This window comes from Marmota monax, unplaced genomic scaffold (assembly GCF_021218885.2).
Source record: "Marmota monax isolate L192 unplaced genomic scaffold, Marmota_monax_Labrador192_F-V1.1 WCK01_AAM20220418_F8-fsc00554, whole genome shotgun sequence".
NCBI classification, from domain to species: Eukaryota; Metazoa; Chordata; class Mammalia; order Rodentia; family Sciuridae; genus Marmota; species Marmota monax.
The window spans coordinates 185,685-202,969 of NW_026694958.1; the positions used below are offsets into that span (position 1 = coordinate 185,685).

General features: G+C 31.9%; 1 non-coding gene across 1 annotated transcript; it reads right to left on the minus strand.

Moving 5' to 3' along the window:
- Window positions 1-15,973: 15,973 nt before the first annotated feature.
- LOC124081258 (U6 spliceosomal RNA) lies at window positions 15,974-16,079 on the minus strand. The gene has a single exon (XR_006847993.1). It is a non-coding gene; the product is annotated as a U6 spliceosomal RNA (small nuclear RNA).
- Between the last annotated feature and the right edge of the window lie 1,206 nt (window positions 16,080-17,285).

The following is a 17,285-nucleotide window of genomic DNA, read 5'->3' on the forward strand; positions in this document are numbered from 1 at the left end:
TAGGGATTTTAGGGAGATTGGTTAGGTAGATTGGTTATATTGGTTATTTCAGAATGGCTCACATTATTATTATTTTTTTCTTTTTTAAAACAAGTTAATTGTGTGATGAAATTAATAACCTATGGCGGTCCTCATTGTTAGGGCTAGTCTTGCATTCAGCATAAGCAATAAAGAATTGCATGACAGGCTCAGGATAGAAGTGAAAATTCAGGATTTCAGATTATCATCCTGGTCAGCATTGGGCCCTCAAAATGACAACCTAAAGCATAGATTGAATTATGTTATTCTCAGGATACCAAATTCGTGCTCAAGTTTACATTTATACAGGCTTCAAGCCATTGCCAGTGTGAAGCTGTCATTGTCATTCTCTATCTATCTAAAGATTCCTCAAGCCACCAATATTCATTTGTTAGCGTTGGCAGTTTTACACATGCAGTCCCTCACCATATGTTCTGCCCATTACTACTAACTAGTCATTACCCACACTGATTGTTTCCTCATCACATTCTTCAAGCCAGAATCTCCTCTTGCTTAATTTCCCTGAATCTTTCTAGAGCAATTCTACTGTTTTGAATTTTAATCTATATATAACAGAGATCCAACTAATGGAACGTTTGTATTGAAACATCATTGACCCCATTTAAATAATCATTTATGGATTTTCACTAGAATCTTCATTTATCAATATTGTAAAACTGAGTTCTTTCCTGTTCAGTTTTATCACTTAAAAAAAAAATAAGAGGAAACCAAAGCTTGCATAGAAATCAGTTTGCGTCAAATTTGAGCATTGCATATATTTGGTATATTGCCTTTTATAAACAGAATCTCCAGTTTGCTCATCTTTTGATAGTATAAAATAACATTTATGAAAGAGAATTTGCAATTACATGAATTTAAGGAGTTAATGTATGCAATTCACTTATTATTGTATCTGGTGGACAGTATACACTCAGTAAATTACTGTTATAACAGTAGAAACAACTTCTCAGTTTCTGTTTTAGTCTAACCAAAGTACCTGAATGTTTATAAATAGCATCTTCCTCAATGTGGCCAAGTTATAAGTGACTACACCAAAGAACAGATTACAAAAGAAAAATGGGAGATTATTTGTGGTGATAGCAATATGGTTCATTGGTTGACATCTTATGTTATTGAGATTACCTGCTTTCTGAAAAGTGAAAAGCAGGGCTAAAGAAGGGATCTGCTGCCATCCACAATCTGTTCAAGGAAGATAGAGATTTTCTCTATTTCAAAGTTCCAGAGGACAAAACTGAGAGTCCGGAGATAAACAGGATTGGTTTGCCAATCACAGAACCTGCAGAGCGCAACCATGAGTATGTGAAACCCAGGAAAAGCAGAATAGTAGCCTAGCAAAAGGAACAATTCACCTGTTGAGTGTGTTTCCAAATAAATTGTCAATATTAATGAATTATTAAAATTAAAAATGATGTGGACCTACTTAATGGTTTGAAACATTGTCAGTGTTGCTTGCAACAATTTTTATGGACTTTGAAAATTTTAGAACAAGTATATACTAGCATGGGGAAAGATGAGTGTATCTTAAGGCCATATTAAAAGATCCAAACAAAGTTTTTCATTTTTTCCATCTACAAAATGCTGAAAAGGCAAAGACTGCAAATAAAATGAAAATATGCAAACTTTATTAAGATTTTAACAACATATATATCAGTATATGACTCTGTGTGTGTGCGTGCGCTTGCTCGCACGTGTGTGCTCACACATGCATATGTCTGCAGTCTTTTTGAATGGTTGTAAAAGGTTAAAATGGGCATTTCCTATTGCAGCTTTAAATTACTGGAGAACACACTTAGCCAAAAGAATATTCTATTTTTCACATTTGAAGTGGACCCAAATGGTCAAATTATATATATATATATATATATATATATATATATATATATATATATATATATATATAAAACCTTCTATGAATTGATTCTTAATTACATAAGCACACAAGAACTTCACAAAACTTTATGTCCTTTGGCAACAAACTTAAATCTCATATATATATATATATATATATATATATATATATATATATACACACACACACACACACACACACATACATATACACATATATATTGTATGTATATGATATATGATATATATACACATATATACATACATATGCATATATATGTATATATATGTGTGTGTGTGTGTATATATATATATATATATATATATATATATATATATTCTTATGATTAGACAAGTTTGGAAATGGTCATTAGAACTTTACACTTGGGAGATTGTTCTTTTTGTTACAATTTCAAAGAGATAAGATTCCCACAGTGAATTGAAACCACTGACTTTTACCTTTGATAAACTCACAAAATATAGGAAAAAAACTCAGTGCTCATATCAATACAAAGTCAATATAAATTCACACACACACACAGAGACTAAAAGGCAGAATGGGAGGTGAGTAAGATACAGATTTCATCGTCTTTGTAAACGGTGAGGCATCTGTTGATTGCAACAAGACTGAGGAAAGCAAAAGAGAGCAAATGAAAATACAAACAAATCTTGTTAAATTAAAAATTTTGTGTAATATATATGTTTTTATGGTTGTATGTATTTTTCATACACATGCAAAAAGAATTACATCAAAACTTAAAAAATTGGGTCATTTGTAAGAAAATGTATAAAATTACAAACAGAAACTAAAAGAAATAATTTTTTTAATGAGGGAAAATTAAATGTAGTAATTCTAAGGTATACATTTTATGAACTTTATATAACCACAAGCAATATTTGGGAATGTATTTTTTTAAATTAGCAATGATATCAGTTTCATTTAAAGTCAATTCACTGGGTTCCAAGACAATTTTGAATAAGGGAAGTTATACTGAATGACCAAAAAATCAGCCATATTATAATTATTAAAAATATAAGTTCTATACAAATAAAAGAATGATTCAAAGCAGCCAAAATCAATTCAGACCAAAATTTCCAAAGTTATAAAGATTTAACACTTGGCAAAGTGGCATTTCACATTAGAAAGGGAAAAGTAGATTATTTAATTTGTTATAAAGGGAAAAGTTACTTGATTTAATTATTTATAGAAGATCAACTAGCTATCAATTTGGAATAATAAAGAAAGGCAGATTTTCTGATCTTGCCTATACCAAAATGCATGACAGGAGGGTATCCTGAGACATCTCATGAAAACACAGTATTGAGCTATGCTTGACAAATGTTTTGAATACATAAGTGACTGTTTTTAAGAAAAAAAGTAATGCATTTAAATGTGTAGAAAAGTTAGTTAAATATCTATAAAAACTTTGAATATAAAACTAATTTTTAAGCATGACTAAATAAATAAAACAAAACAAGTGAGGGCTCATGGAAGAGGCAAAATATACCTGTGTGAATAGAGTACAAAGTGCAAAATAGAAAGTTGAGATCACAGACCTGTATGGAATGGTTTGAAGTGCTAACTTGGAATAAAGATAGGCGTAGTGATACATACATACATACATACATACATACAGTGTTCTAGACCATAGTTTTGCTAACTCATTTGCAGGATGGTTTGCAGGACACATTGGAGCTACCACCTCCTTTTGTATGGTACGTGAGCTAAGAAAGATTTTGCATTTTTCATTGGCTAAAAATAATAAATTATGAGTATTTAGTGGAGTGTAAGGATAATACGAAATTCTAATTTCAGTGTTCACAAATAAAAATTTATTGGAACACAGTTATATTCATCTGACTCTAAACTGGTGTTTTCATAGTACCACAGTGTAAATGAGTAATTTTGATAGACATCATATAGCCTACAGAGACAAAAAAAAAAAAAAAAAAAAAAAAAAAAAAAAAAACATTAGTCTCTAGTATTTTACAGAAATAATTGGCTGACCCATGGTGCAGACATATCTTTCTGAGTTTCTCAATACTTAATACTCAATAGATAGATATAATATCCATTAATTCACCAGGCAAACCTTCACCAATTAACAAAATATAAATATTATTCTAAACTTTATATTCATTCTGAATACAAATTGGGGTTTGTGTGTGTTTGTGTGTGTGTTTGTGTGTGTGTGTATGTTTGATGACAATGCAGAATTTGGAAATGGTACAATAAATGAGTGTAATTTTTCTTGAAAATTAGAGAGAAATATGTGCATATAAAGAATCAGTACTACATGCTTTTAAGACACATAATCACTTATGGTTGCTATTTTGGGAACTGCATTGAATTTCTGAGAACAAGCCTTTATTTTCCATCTTAATTAAACTAAACATTTAATTACATTTCCACTATTCTGTCAGCAGAAACAAATCTATAAATGTGGAGTGAAAAATTATGAGAGCTGGTCTTTAATATCCCATCACAAACAGAGCATGTTATGGGCAATCTGTTCTTCCATGGTACATTGCAACTGTGTTTCACATGAATGTCAGTTTTGCTAAAACATTCAAGTATGGTACAGAACTTTTTTTTTTCTTTTTAGCTAATGTTTACATATTAAAATCCAAGATCTTTAAAGTATATGCAATATTTGCAATGATACCCTTGCCCCTCAGGGTTTTAATCATCAGCACTAAAGAATTGAATAAGTAAATGGAGAGTGCATATCAAATATAACTTTGCTGCCAACCAAATTATACTCAGAGCATGTGCACATTCACATCAATAAAATTACATAAACACTCAGAATTTTATTTTATTTTCAGGATCCAATATGTCTACAGCAATTTGCTAAGTGCAATGAAAAATAAATGCTATCTGCCAATAAAGTGATTATAATGACCCATGAGGTGCAGACTTGTAAATGTGAAAATGGAAATAAGAACAACCTCATAATCAATAAGGCATGCTGGCTCAGAAGAGTACATGTCATCAAATGGTTTTTCCTCACCAGTTTTTCTGAAGGATTTCACTTCAGTAAGTTGCTGGAATGTGGAGTCTCTTTTCAGGTTGTATACTCTGCAATTGGAATCTGTCATATCAATTAAGTCCACTTCTCTAGGCCAAATTGCCATTAACCATGATCCTAAGACTGGTTTATGAAATCTGTTTGGTGATGTACGGTGTATGTAATTTATATACAGCACTATAATTGCTAAACAGACTAAGCAAATTCTCACACCTAGTGTATTCTCCTGGCTGAGAACTTAAATAAGTAAAATCATTATGAAAAGATAGGTTTGTGAAAACAGAAGTAGACCAATTGAATTTAATAGTAATATTAAAATTCTTAATTGCATCAGGCAAAATAACTTAATTTATCTTTCTTCAAATATGATAATACTTGGTGAGGACAATCCCTTAGTGGATGGATAATGTCAATATTTGCCTTTTATTCTTTGCTTCTATGGTTGTACTAACCCAGTTTGAGAGGAACATTCTTTATTTAAAAATATATATAAAATGTAATGTGATTTAAATGATATTGTGCTGGTTTTAGAACTATTCTATCTACTCAAGTTTTGTCTGATTATATCAATTTTGATGAATTATGCTTATATTGAGCTTCAGCTGACCTACAATTTGAGAACCTCCTGCATCCACAAATTCCGGGATTATAGGCATGTGCCACTGTACCAGAGCCAAATAATACTAATACTAATACTACCACTACTACTACTAATAATAATAAAATTGTGAAGTTCTAGAAATGGAAGTCAGGATTTCAATATGCTAGGGAAACACTCTACCAGTAAGCTATAACCCAAGTGATCTTCTTAAGGTTTGATACAAAACACATTTCTGTTTTTAATCCCATTTATCTTATTGTTCCATCTACAAATCATCTTCACACCTAATCTTCTCTATGACTGATGCTGGAATTCTTTATGAACACCTCCTATACAGTCTCTACCTCTTAAATCAAGCTATTCTTCCATAATTCCCTGTTACAATGATTGGCACAATTATTGATGCAGCGAAGCATTTCAGGATCTCAGGGATCATCTTTTATCCCTAGCTTATCTCACACCTCTATGATGTACATCTAGAGAGTCATTATACTGTCATTTTTACCTCATGAAGAGTATTTTCCATTAACTTCCTTCCTTGAGTTGCAACTGATACATTTTTATCTTTACTGTCATCTCTCCAACTAGAAATATTTTCTAAACTATTCTCTTCACGTTTACTGTCATCCCGGTTATTTTAGTCAGCTTTTTCACTGCTATGACTAAAAGACCCAACCAGCACAATTATAGAGAAGACAGAATTTATTTGGGGGCTCATGGTTTTGGAGGTCTCAGTTGATAGAATAGTTCTAAAACCAGCACAAGAACAGCAAGCTCTAGTCCTTGGAGCTTAAGTTGAGGCAAGACATCATGGTGGAAGAGTGTGGTGAAGGGAAGAGTTTAACATGATGATCAAGAAACAGACAGAGACAGATACTCCACTTACCAGATACAAATATATACCCCAAAGCCATAACCCCAATACCCAACCTCTTCCTGTCACCCACAGTTAATCCCATGAAGGGATTAATTCATTGATTGGGTTAATGCTCTTGCAACCCAATAATTTCTTCTCTGAACTGTTTTTCATTGTCTCAACGAGTGAGTCTTGGGGGACATTTCACATCCAAACCATAAAACCTGTCCAAACCATGGTACCCATCACATCACAGTGGTGTTTGGAGAATAAACTGAGGCTTGATGATCAACTCTTCAACAATCTTTAACTGATGCACTTGATTTTACAGAGACAGAAAGTTTTAATTTTACATTCAAGGCTAGCACTCTTATTTAGTTAATGTTTGCTAAATATATAAACTATGCTTAGGACACTGAGAGTTACAAAGGCATTTATCATTGTTCAGTATGCATTACTACCTGTGCTGAATGAGAGACATAATGAAATAAGATCTGTGTAGCTACCCAGAAAGTGCCTAATTCTGACTTATGGAATCCAAAATGACTTGACAGTAGCATAGGAAGATTAAGGGGATTTTCATGATGAAAAGAAGCTGGAGAAGACTTTCTATTCCAAGAAGGGGAAACCTGAATAAAAGTACAGTTAGCATTGTGAGATATTTTGTTCAGGGAGGGACTGATCTGAACTGAGTGTAACACCAGAAGAGTCATATTTGTAATGGTCTTATATCACTGTTTTCATGTTTGTCACCAAATCAGTGTCCTTGAAGCAAATTCTGTTTGTACTTTGTAATTATATAACAAAACTCCGCTATAGTCATCGATTTGGAGCCCAGTGGGATAAGCCAAATAAAAGGGGGATTTTGTTTATTCTCTTACTTGGAGGATACATCAAGTGGCTTCCCAGGGAGACTAAAATCAATTCTGAACTTGCAGCACATATTTCCTCATGTAAGAATATCTGTAATGAACCTTACTATTTCTTAAGGTAGATAAAAAAAATACTTGTCTAAATACTTGAATAAAACAATGTCAAAATAATAGCAAAATATTTTTGGTAATTGTAAGAAATGTCCTCTAGTTTAAAAGTATATGCGCTACTTAAGTCTTCTCTATAATTCTTACCTATATCAATGTAATAATAATACCTCAAAGGGAAAATGTTATCTTTAGATCTTCATAAGATTTGGGGATATGCGTGAAGCATCATATGTAGTTCTTGAAATTTATATGTTTCAGGCACCATCCACATTTACTTAGAGAAAAAAAATAATTGGTTTGAAAGAGATTTTCAGTTTTATCCTTAGAAGTTAAAGTATGACTTGCATCATCAGATAGAATGAAGACAATAACTCATTTGAGTTACTGAACTGTCCGGGGCAAAAAAAAATTAGAATGGATTTATATGAACTAATATTTATAGACTAACCTATGAGAAACCTAAAAAAAGCTATACTATGAGATGCATCATCTCTAGTTTCTTATTTTATTTTGCTTTTTTGGAGGTGCTTTTTAGGAAACTGAGTTCTGTTATTTGTGGGTAATAAATTCAGAAAGATTTATCCACTGATTTCAAAAAAATTCCACGGTAAAATTGTTTTCTTTCTCATCCAAAATTACCCACTCCATCTTCAATGCCCTCAGTATTTTTTCCCATATAGGTACTGTAAAATTTGTGTGTGTTTACCATGATTAGCAAATAATAAGCATTTGGAACCACTTTCCAAAGTCCTCAGAGCTTTTAAAATCCTTTAAATGAATAATGAAACTACAACATGACAGGGTTTTGGGGGAAAAAAGTGTTACTTGAATATTCTGAAATGATGTTAAGGGTTTATTAGTGTCTTCTGTTAAAAAAAAAGATGTCATTATATATTTTGTATGAATGCATCTAAACCCAGAAAACTTGACTCTTTGCCAATTTTTACATATTGATCTTTATTTATAATTAACACATTATATATGTTTGAACTTCCTTTCAAATTTGAAGTTATAAAGCTGCCTCTATTGCAAAGGTAGTGCACATGTGGAGGGAGAGGCACTTGATACTTGGAATGGACTACAATATGTCTACTCTAGTTCTTGCTCTCCACAAGGACTCTCTTACTAGGCTTCTACTTCACTTGGTCCCCTGGTTCATTTGCCTTATTTGTGGTTCTATCTCTGTGGCAGTTTCTATTGACATTTATGACCCTGAAAAGTTCTCCATTGTATTCAGAATGTGAGCATCAGCTTATTAGATTCATGACCAACAAATTTAGAATATCTTTAAAACATTTCTGTCTAGGACATTAGGGAAAAGAAAGATTATTTTCAATGCCTCTTAGTGTATTATTATATTTATTTATAGATTTATATTGATTGGCTCATGTCATAATGAATTTTATTTATATGTACCATCCATCAAATAAATAAATAAATAGATCAGACTTGCATTTCATCATATCCTCAACTTAGGCATAAAAAGTTTTGAACATAGATGTCATTAATGATCCAGAGGGAACAACTTGTATAAATTCACACCTACCTATTTTTATATACCAAACATTAAGAAAACCAAAAATTCCCTTTGTAAGTACTGTATTACAACTGTATTTTGATACCTAAAATTAGAATGCCACTTTGTTTTTATACACACAAGTGCATTTTTAATGTGCTTTCCCAAATGCTGTTAACAGTGAAGAAAGTTGTTTATGGTGAGATACAAAATATTTTTAGATTGCTTATTTAAGTCAATAGATATCCTGCAGCTTAATGTACCATTTTAGAGAATGTATACCACTGTGGTTGTACAAAAATGCCAGTGACAGAACACTCATAACATTTCTCTAAAGTTATAAGAAGTAAAAGGAGGGTGATCTCCAAATATTGCAGGGGCTACTGCCCTCTCAGATTCAATGCCAGTCAAGTGTGGTCATGAATACTTAGCTGCATTTCATAGGAAACCTCTGTGATATGTACTGTGTGTACTTTTAGGGTACATATAAATAAATCCATAGTCTCTTCTTGGAAACCATTCTCAGGAGGTGAAGTTTTAATACTTGCAATGAGCTAAAGATCACTATGATGTGGTAATCCTGCAAGAGAATTTACTTAGAAGCCATATCTACTGCAGTCAAAGAGGAAAGCAAAAATCTTCACAGAAATGACATGTTACCAATGCCTAATGGGTTCATAAAAACCTTATAATAGAGGGCATTAGAAAGCCAGAGTCTCCAGAGCAAATATCTAGACCTAGGTTTTCAGCTTTATAATAAGAAAGCAAAGGAATAAAATAAATATAATTGTATATACAGTTGAAGCAAAAGGTTAAGTATAGCAAAATAACACAGCAACTCATCTCAGATAGTAATTTTACTCTAACTCCAGAAAAAGATAAAAATTGGTATAATCAGTAGAGGGAAGTAAAACAGGAAAGGGAGGAGAGCAGAGAAAGGAGAAGTATTTGGGGACTGAATCAGAATAAATTATATTCCATGCTTTCATAAGTATGTCAAAATGAATCCTAATATTATATAGAACTAAGAACTAATAAAAATAAAATGGGAAAGTGGAATTGAAATAGTAGTGAGATTTCAGGGAACTTGAGATTTGGAATATCTCTCTGAAAAAGTGTTATTCAGAAACAGCTCCAAGGAATTAGGGAAGGGGGAGGTTTATGAGTACCAGTTATTCTCCCACCAACTGGGAAAATATTTGGTCATAGTGAACTGTTCAACTCTTGAGGATTCAGTTGAAAGAGACCTTCTTCTGAGCATGATGCCCCATTTTGCACATTCCTCTAGAGTGAAGGGAGAGCTAAAGATGTGGGGAACCAAGCAGTGATGGGAATACAGAGAATGAAATCACACTCTAGCTTATGTAATCTAGAAATAATGTATAAACTAATTTTTATCTTCAAAACATGTGTACACATCTTGACTTAAATTTTAAGATTCTACTTTATTTTTTCTTAATGGCTTACCATTGTAAGATTTTCCAAACATATTAGATTTTCCTGCCAGTAAAGAGAAAAATAAATTAATTATTTATGAGCATTATAAATTTACATTAAAAATAGTAGTGACTTTCATTCAATTTTCTTCTCCATGTGTCATTGTCATTTTCAAGTAAATGACATTATATAATGATTGTTCACATTAAGTCTAGAGTATTAGGAACACATTTTAGTTCATTGGGGAAATAAATTAATGTGCTCTTATTCTGAAAGAAATAAAAGTCTGTATTTAAATGTCAAATTTTTTAGTAAGTATGGCTAATATCTTTATTTCAAATGATTAAATATATACTGAAAAACATGTTTAAATAAGATTTTTTTCCCTTGGAAAATGGGAGTTAGCTAACAGTGAATCATTTTCTTTTCCATTAATAAAGAAATCCATATTACCAACATGGTAGGGAAATAAGTGTCTTTCCAAATCTACTTATGATGACTTTTTCACTTCCAAAAAATTGTCAAATTTGCTAGTTTGGGATACATATACTCAATCACATCCTTTTTCCACTTAGGAAATAAATGTGATTTTCATGAATGATATTGGGAAATGTATGAATAAATCATTCACCAAACTATTAAAAGATGAACTTTTATTGATTGAAAGAAAAATAAAAATAATATTCCAAAGGGAAGCAAAACTGGGAAAATCTTTAGGGGAAAAATGAACAAAATAACAAAGACCTAAAATATCTCTGAGTTTTAAAAAAAAAATCCCTATACTTTCTATGTCACCTTCATCTTGAGTGTCTGAATTACTCGAAAAGCATCTTACAACTGTAGGGGAGGATTTTGGTTCCATCAGTGGCCAGCTGTTAGTGTGGCAGGAAAGCAGAAGAGCAAAAACAAGTCTGCTACTGGAATCCTGAGGCAGGAAGTAGGCATCACTTTGTAGGTGTTCAGGTATATGAGAAAAACACAACCCCTTTGAATTCTAACTGGATGAAAAATTGTCTCTTAGGCAAACAGAATTATCACTCCCCTTAGTTAACAGTAATCTTCTATCACTTACAATTAGTTATCACTAGGTTTCAGTCTTCTATCACATACAATTTGTTACAGAAGATGCATCTGTAGGTAAGTTAATTTGTAGGTCTTTATATGTTGCATGAGGTCAACATTCTTAAATTGTTTTCTATTTTTAAAGTTGTCTTTCTTATTGGCACATTTGTACATATTTTTGAACTAAAATATGATGCTTTGATTCATGTGTACCATAATTAATTCAAAGTAGTCTGATATTTATCACCTTAAATATTTACCATTTCTTTACAGTGAGTACACTCAAATTCCTCTGCTTTAATATAGGTGATTCAGTATTGTCAATTATTTTTATCTTGCTATGTCATAGAACAGAACTACCTCCTCCTAACAAACAATAATGTTGTGCCTGTTTTTGATACCTCCTTCTACTCCTCCTCACCAATCCTTCCCCATCTCTGGTAACCACTGTTTCTACACAAGGATTTGTTCTAACTAAGAGAGGCTGTGGGATAATGAAAAGAGAAAAAGATAGAGACCACAAATAGGTAACAATTAGTATGTGCCAGAACATTAGTAAACACTTTAGAACATTTCACATTTAATTATTTTAACAACAGAATGAGTATGGTCCTATTATTATCCTTTTTTCATGGGTGGAACTATGGCCCTGGAAGATGAAGTAACTTGACGATGTCACACAGAGCTGAGGCAAGAAGATAATTCTAGTAATCTAGATCTAAATGTAGATGCATTTAAACACTTGCTTGTTGGAGCTGTATCACACTGATAGAGATAGAAGCAGACTCAGTGGTGTCTAGCTGTACAAGGTAATTATAAATGAAGTTAACAAATTTAGAATAAAAAGGACAAATAACTTTGGGCATCATAGCAGAACATTTTGAAACAAGACTTCCATATAATATGAAGTAAACCTGTAAGGCAATACCACATATAGTTTTCCCTTATTGAGCCTTGTTTATGTGTATTAATGAGTTTATGTACATAAAAATAAAATATGGTATTCTAAAAAAAATTTATATTTGGTATAAAGGATCTTTAAAAAATAAAAAGAATAAAATATCTGTTTCATTAATTTTTCCATAAAATAGGCATCCTAAAGCAGTGCTACAAGATTATAGATGCAAACAAGAAAACTCTGAATTACCAGAATTTTTCTGTGAAATTAAAATGAATAACATTCAAATAAATTTTTTAAAAAGTGGAATTTTAACACTTAGTCACAAAATCATTGAGTCCTTTGAAAATAAAGCATTATTAATGAAATGGAGGATTTGAACAGTGCCTTGTTTCATGGTATTAATAAACAAGGAAATATCACTAAAACAAACAATAATTATTACTGTACTTGTATCTAGACAATAAGAATGATTTGAAGCACAAAGTAGAGTAGCTTAAACTAGGGAATATTTGAAGCACAAAGTAGAGTAGCTTAAACTAGGGAATATTTGCTTAAAATTGACATAAAAGAATGTCTTAAATTAATAAAATGTATATATTTTATACAGGCTAAACATTGTAACTAAAGTCATAATAAAATATCACATGATCTCCATATATATTTTAATAAAATGAGAATAGTGGAAAATAACATTTATGACTCATAGGTATGGACAACAAATACACTTTTTTTTTGAAAAAAGCAGAAATAATGAACTCAATAGACTGTAAATATTTGGTTAATAAAATAAAACTAATGTGATTATGAGGATTGTATCATCATAAATTTACCACTTTAGAGATTTCAAAAATCATTTGGCTTTTGCAATCCAACATGTTATATGAAGACAGATTAATGTTGCAAAGGAATATTCAGGATGTTTTTATTATTCTATTCATATTATTCAGATCTTCCTCCAATTTTCACTGGTGGTCTTGAGTATCACTGGCATTCTTCCATTTTTACTATGTAGACACAAGAAATTGATTTAGATAGTGAGTACTTTATTCAACTCATATTATCAAGGGTTTGTTATTTCTCTGTTTTTGCATAATATGCACTTCATAGATTGGTTTTAGTGAAATGATTCAATGAACATAATAATAATGAAGAAGTTAGCAATGTTTAGGTGAAATTTTGCCCTGTATATATTAGGAAGTGCATTGATTGTATAAAATCTAATAAAACTTGTTCTCTTCCTACTCCAAAATTTAGATGAATACAATTAACATTTGCTCTTCACAGAAGATATATATATATATATATATATATATATATATATATATATATATATACATGTATATATATACATGTATATACATGTATATATATATATAAAACTAGATTATAATAATATAATATATATTATTACATATACAGTATATATATATATATATATATATATATATATATATTGCAAGGTTTGGAAAAATCATGCAAAAGATACAAAAAGAAATTCTCCCCTAATTTTATATATATAAAATTGTAGATGGACACAATACCTTTATTTTGTTTATTTATTTTTACGTGGTGCTGAGGATTGAACTCAGTGCCTCACATAAGCAAGGCAAGTGCTCTATTGCTCAGCCACAGCCACAGCTCCCCCAATATTTGAATAAGACTCACATCAATAAAATAATGAGTTAGTTATTATGACACTTCCACACAGTTTCCTTAAAATAATGTTATATAATAACATATAACAACAACAATAATGTATTTTTAACATGGGAGAGAGTTATAAAAATTTAAGCAACTTCTGAAGGAAATTTTTTGAGAGATAATAAAATTAAGAATAAAACATAAAGGATTCCAAAATTTTATAATACAGTAAATTTGTTTCACATAATTTTTCCATAGGTTAAAAGGAAAGGGGTTTGTTAAGTGGTGCATTTTGCTCACACAATCTACAGTGGAGCTGAGCAATAGAGGGAACTTCACTGCAGAGATGGGCCACTGCAGAAGCCCATAACCCCCACAGCAGCTCCATCCAGAATCATGCTGCCTATGAGCTAATCCAAGCAACAAATTGCTCTGCCTCTCTCCATAACCAACTCAATTCTGCAAAGCCTCCTGTTAGTGCACTCATTAGAGAAACTTAAATTCCATCTGGAACTCAGGCTGCAATAGAGTTTGGGAAATGCAGGGATTAGGTTTCCAGCCAAGGCAGAACAAGGAAGGCTGCTTGTTGGAATGAGTGTTGAACAAACAAATCCACAATTTCAGTCTATATTGCAACCAAAATCATATTTGTAAAATTCTAATCTCACCATGAATCAACTATTCTTCTGCCAAAATGTCTCAATTAATCATTGTTCAAAAATCTCAAATTCAAATTTCCTCATTGGTATTTCTTTATATAATAATTTGTTTGCCTAAAAACTTTCTTTAGAGTTCAGTTTTGCTTTGTATTATTCTAGACTTCTATTCTAGAGATTATTCCCTGCTTTCAAAGAATTTGTGCTTTATTGTGGTAGAGTGATATGTGAAATAAATAGTCGGCAAAACAATCTGCGTTGGTAAATTGTTGTGTAAAATGTTTCATGGGATCTGAACACAAAGTGATATTAAGAAATGCAGAAGCGAGGAATACATGAAGAGTGACATCGAAGAAATTTTTTAAATATGAAAATGTAAAGGCCTGTTTGTTCTGTAACCAGGAGTAATGAAAGCATGTTCAAAGTGTGTAAAGATACGAAGATTTAAAACATATACAAGAATGAATAAGTCATCAAATGGTGCAGCAAAATAACCGGAGGGTGACAAGCAACTTGTGTACATTGATACAGCAGGAGTGGTGGAGATTCCTTATTGGTTGACTGCTGTATAGTTTATGTTAATTAAGATAAACTGTGTGTAATGTATAAATACCTCTCCTGTCCTACAATAAACGGCTCCCACTCCTGCTGTATCAATGTACACAAGTTGCTCGTCACCCTCCAGTTATTTTGCTGCAGCTGGACTGCGGCAAAATGGTATGTTCATTAATATCACTACAAGTTTGAATTTATGTCTTGACATGATAAACTGATATCAGATGAGGAAAATTCTCAATTGTTGCATTCAAGAGTTTAGATTGTATTGAATGAATAGTGGGGAAACACTGAAGAATTGTGAACAAAGAGATAAATACAAGATTTTCCTGTGGGTAGCTTGAGGCATGTACTGCAAAACGATGAGGTTGAAGGCATGTTATGAAGTCAGCAAGGAGTACTTTAGGTTCACATCCTATGTCTTACAGTGGATTTGAGTACTGAAGAGAACCTGCTGGTGGATGGCTGAAGATGTAGCTATATTGCTATTTGATCCACATGGTCTTTTTTATTGGTTATTTTTAGTCACACATAACTTTAGAATTAATGTTGACATAGTTATACAAGCATGGAATATACTTTCCTCAAATTCAGTCCCTAGTAATTGGCTTTTCCTTCCTTGCCTCCTACTGCCTCTTCCCTTCTCTCTATTGTACTGTTCTTTCTGCTATTTAATATCAGATTTTTAAAAATTAATCCCTTGTGGATACTCATGATGGTCAGTTTCAGTCTGGTATATCCCTACATTTACATAGGAATATTAGGTCAGATTCATTTTACTGTTCTTCCCTTATTCTGTCCCTCCTCCCCTCCTACCAATCCTTTTTTTTTCTTCGTGAATATTTCAGAAATATGGAAGCTTCATGAATGTGTATATCATCCTTGTGCAGGAGGCATGCTAATTTTCTCTGAAACATTCAAATTTTAGTATATGTGCTGCCCAAGAGAGCACTCACATGGTCTTCAGTATGACAATTTTTCAACCAACAATATCCCCTATGACACTCCAGTGACTCTGAACTACAATAACTTCCTAGGGCCATGTATATTTTTAATGCCTTTGTATATTCTATTCCTTCTACCTGGAATAGCTCATTGGTATCCTCTGTTCAGTTTGTATCTAATGGGATGTAGCTAAAAAGGATTTTGTTTTGAAAATCTTCCTTTCCACTCAGAGGCCATGATGGACAGTTCCTCTTTACTGCATGAAGAATTCTGCCTCTTTCCTAAAACTACACACCTTATCAGGCTGTAAAAATATTCGTCTTTGATATTCTTTCCCACTTGTCTATGAGCTTCTAAGGGTCAGAGGCTTTGTCTTAACCTATGGAGAATAGCAGATTTTTCATAAATCTAAAAAAGTCATATGAATTAATGTGAAGCCTATGATTTTTTTCCCCAGAATAAAAGGAGAAGCCTAAGAAAAATGTCAAATAATACATGTCAGAATATTTTCAACTTCTCAATTCTCTTTTTGTACTTAATTGGTCACATTTCCATTTAGGAACTCTTGATATGAAACATGTAAAATAGATTCATATACTTTCAAGCTAGTGGGTGTGAAAATGATGATAGTTGAATCATTTGCTTAATTAGCAAAGGGAAATCAATGTTTTATTTCAGTCTTTGGACAAATTTGACCAAATTTTGTTGCCCAAATATGATTTCTTTTCCTTTCAATGGAATAATATCTGGTGAAGGCCGAGGTCACTTTTAACTGCTGTAATTTTCTCTTAATCAGCTTTCTTGTCCTCGGTCTCATTTTCCTTTAATCAGTTCAGGCATTCCCCATTGTTAGGGCACATCTGAAATTATAATGTTCAAGTGTGCTTTTGAGGCCAGCCACCCAGCAAATTTTTTTGTATCACACCTTTCTTCACAGACTCCTACCTTGTTATCCATTCAGCTCACAGTCCCTTTTCCTACGTAAAATCTTCTGCTTGGAAATATGTTTTTACAAATATATGCCAATTCACAAGCCCAATATAAATCTTACTTTTAAATTATATCACCCATGAAAGGTAGTAAAAATATGTATTCTAAACATGTTTCCTATATAATTTTTCCACAAATTAAATACATGTGTACATTACTTTTTCTTAAGTAACTTATTATTTTTTGGTTCATGTTAGCAATTTGACCTGGAAGATACATATAA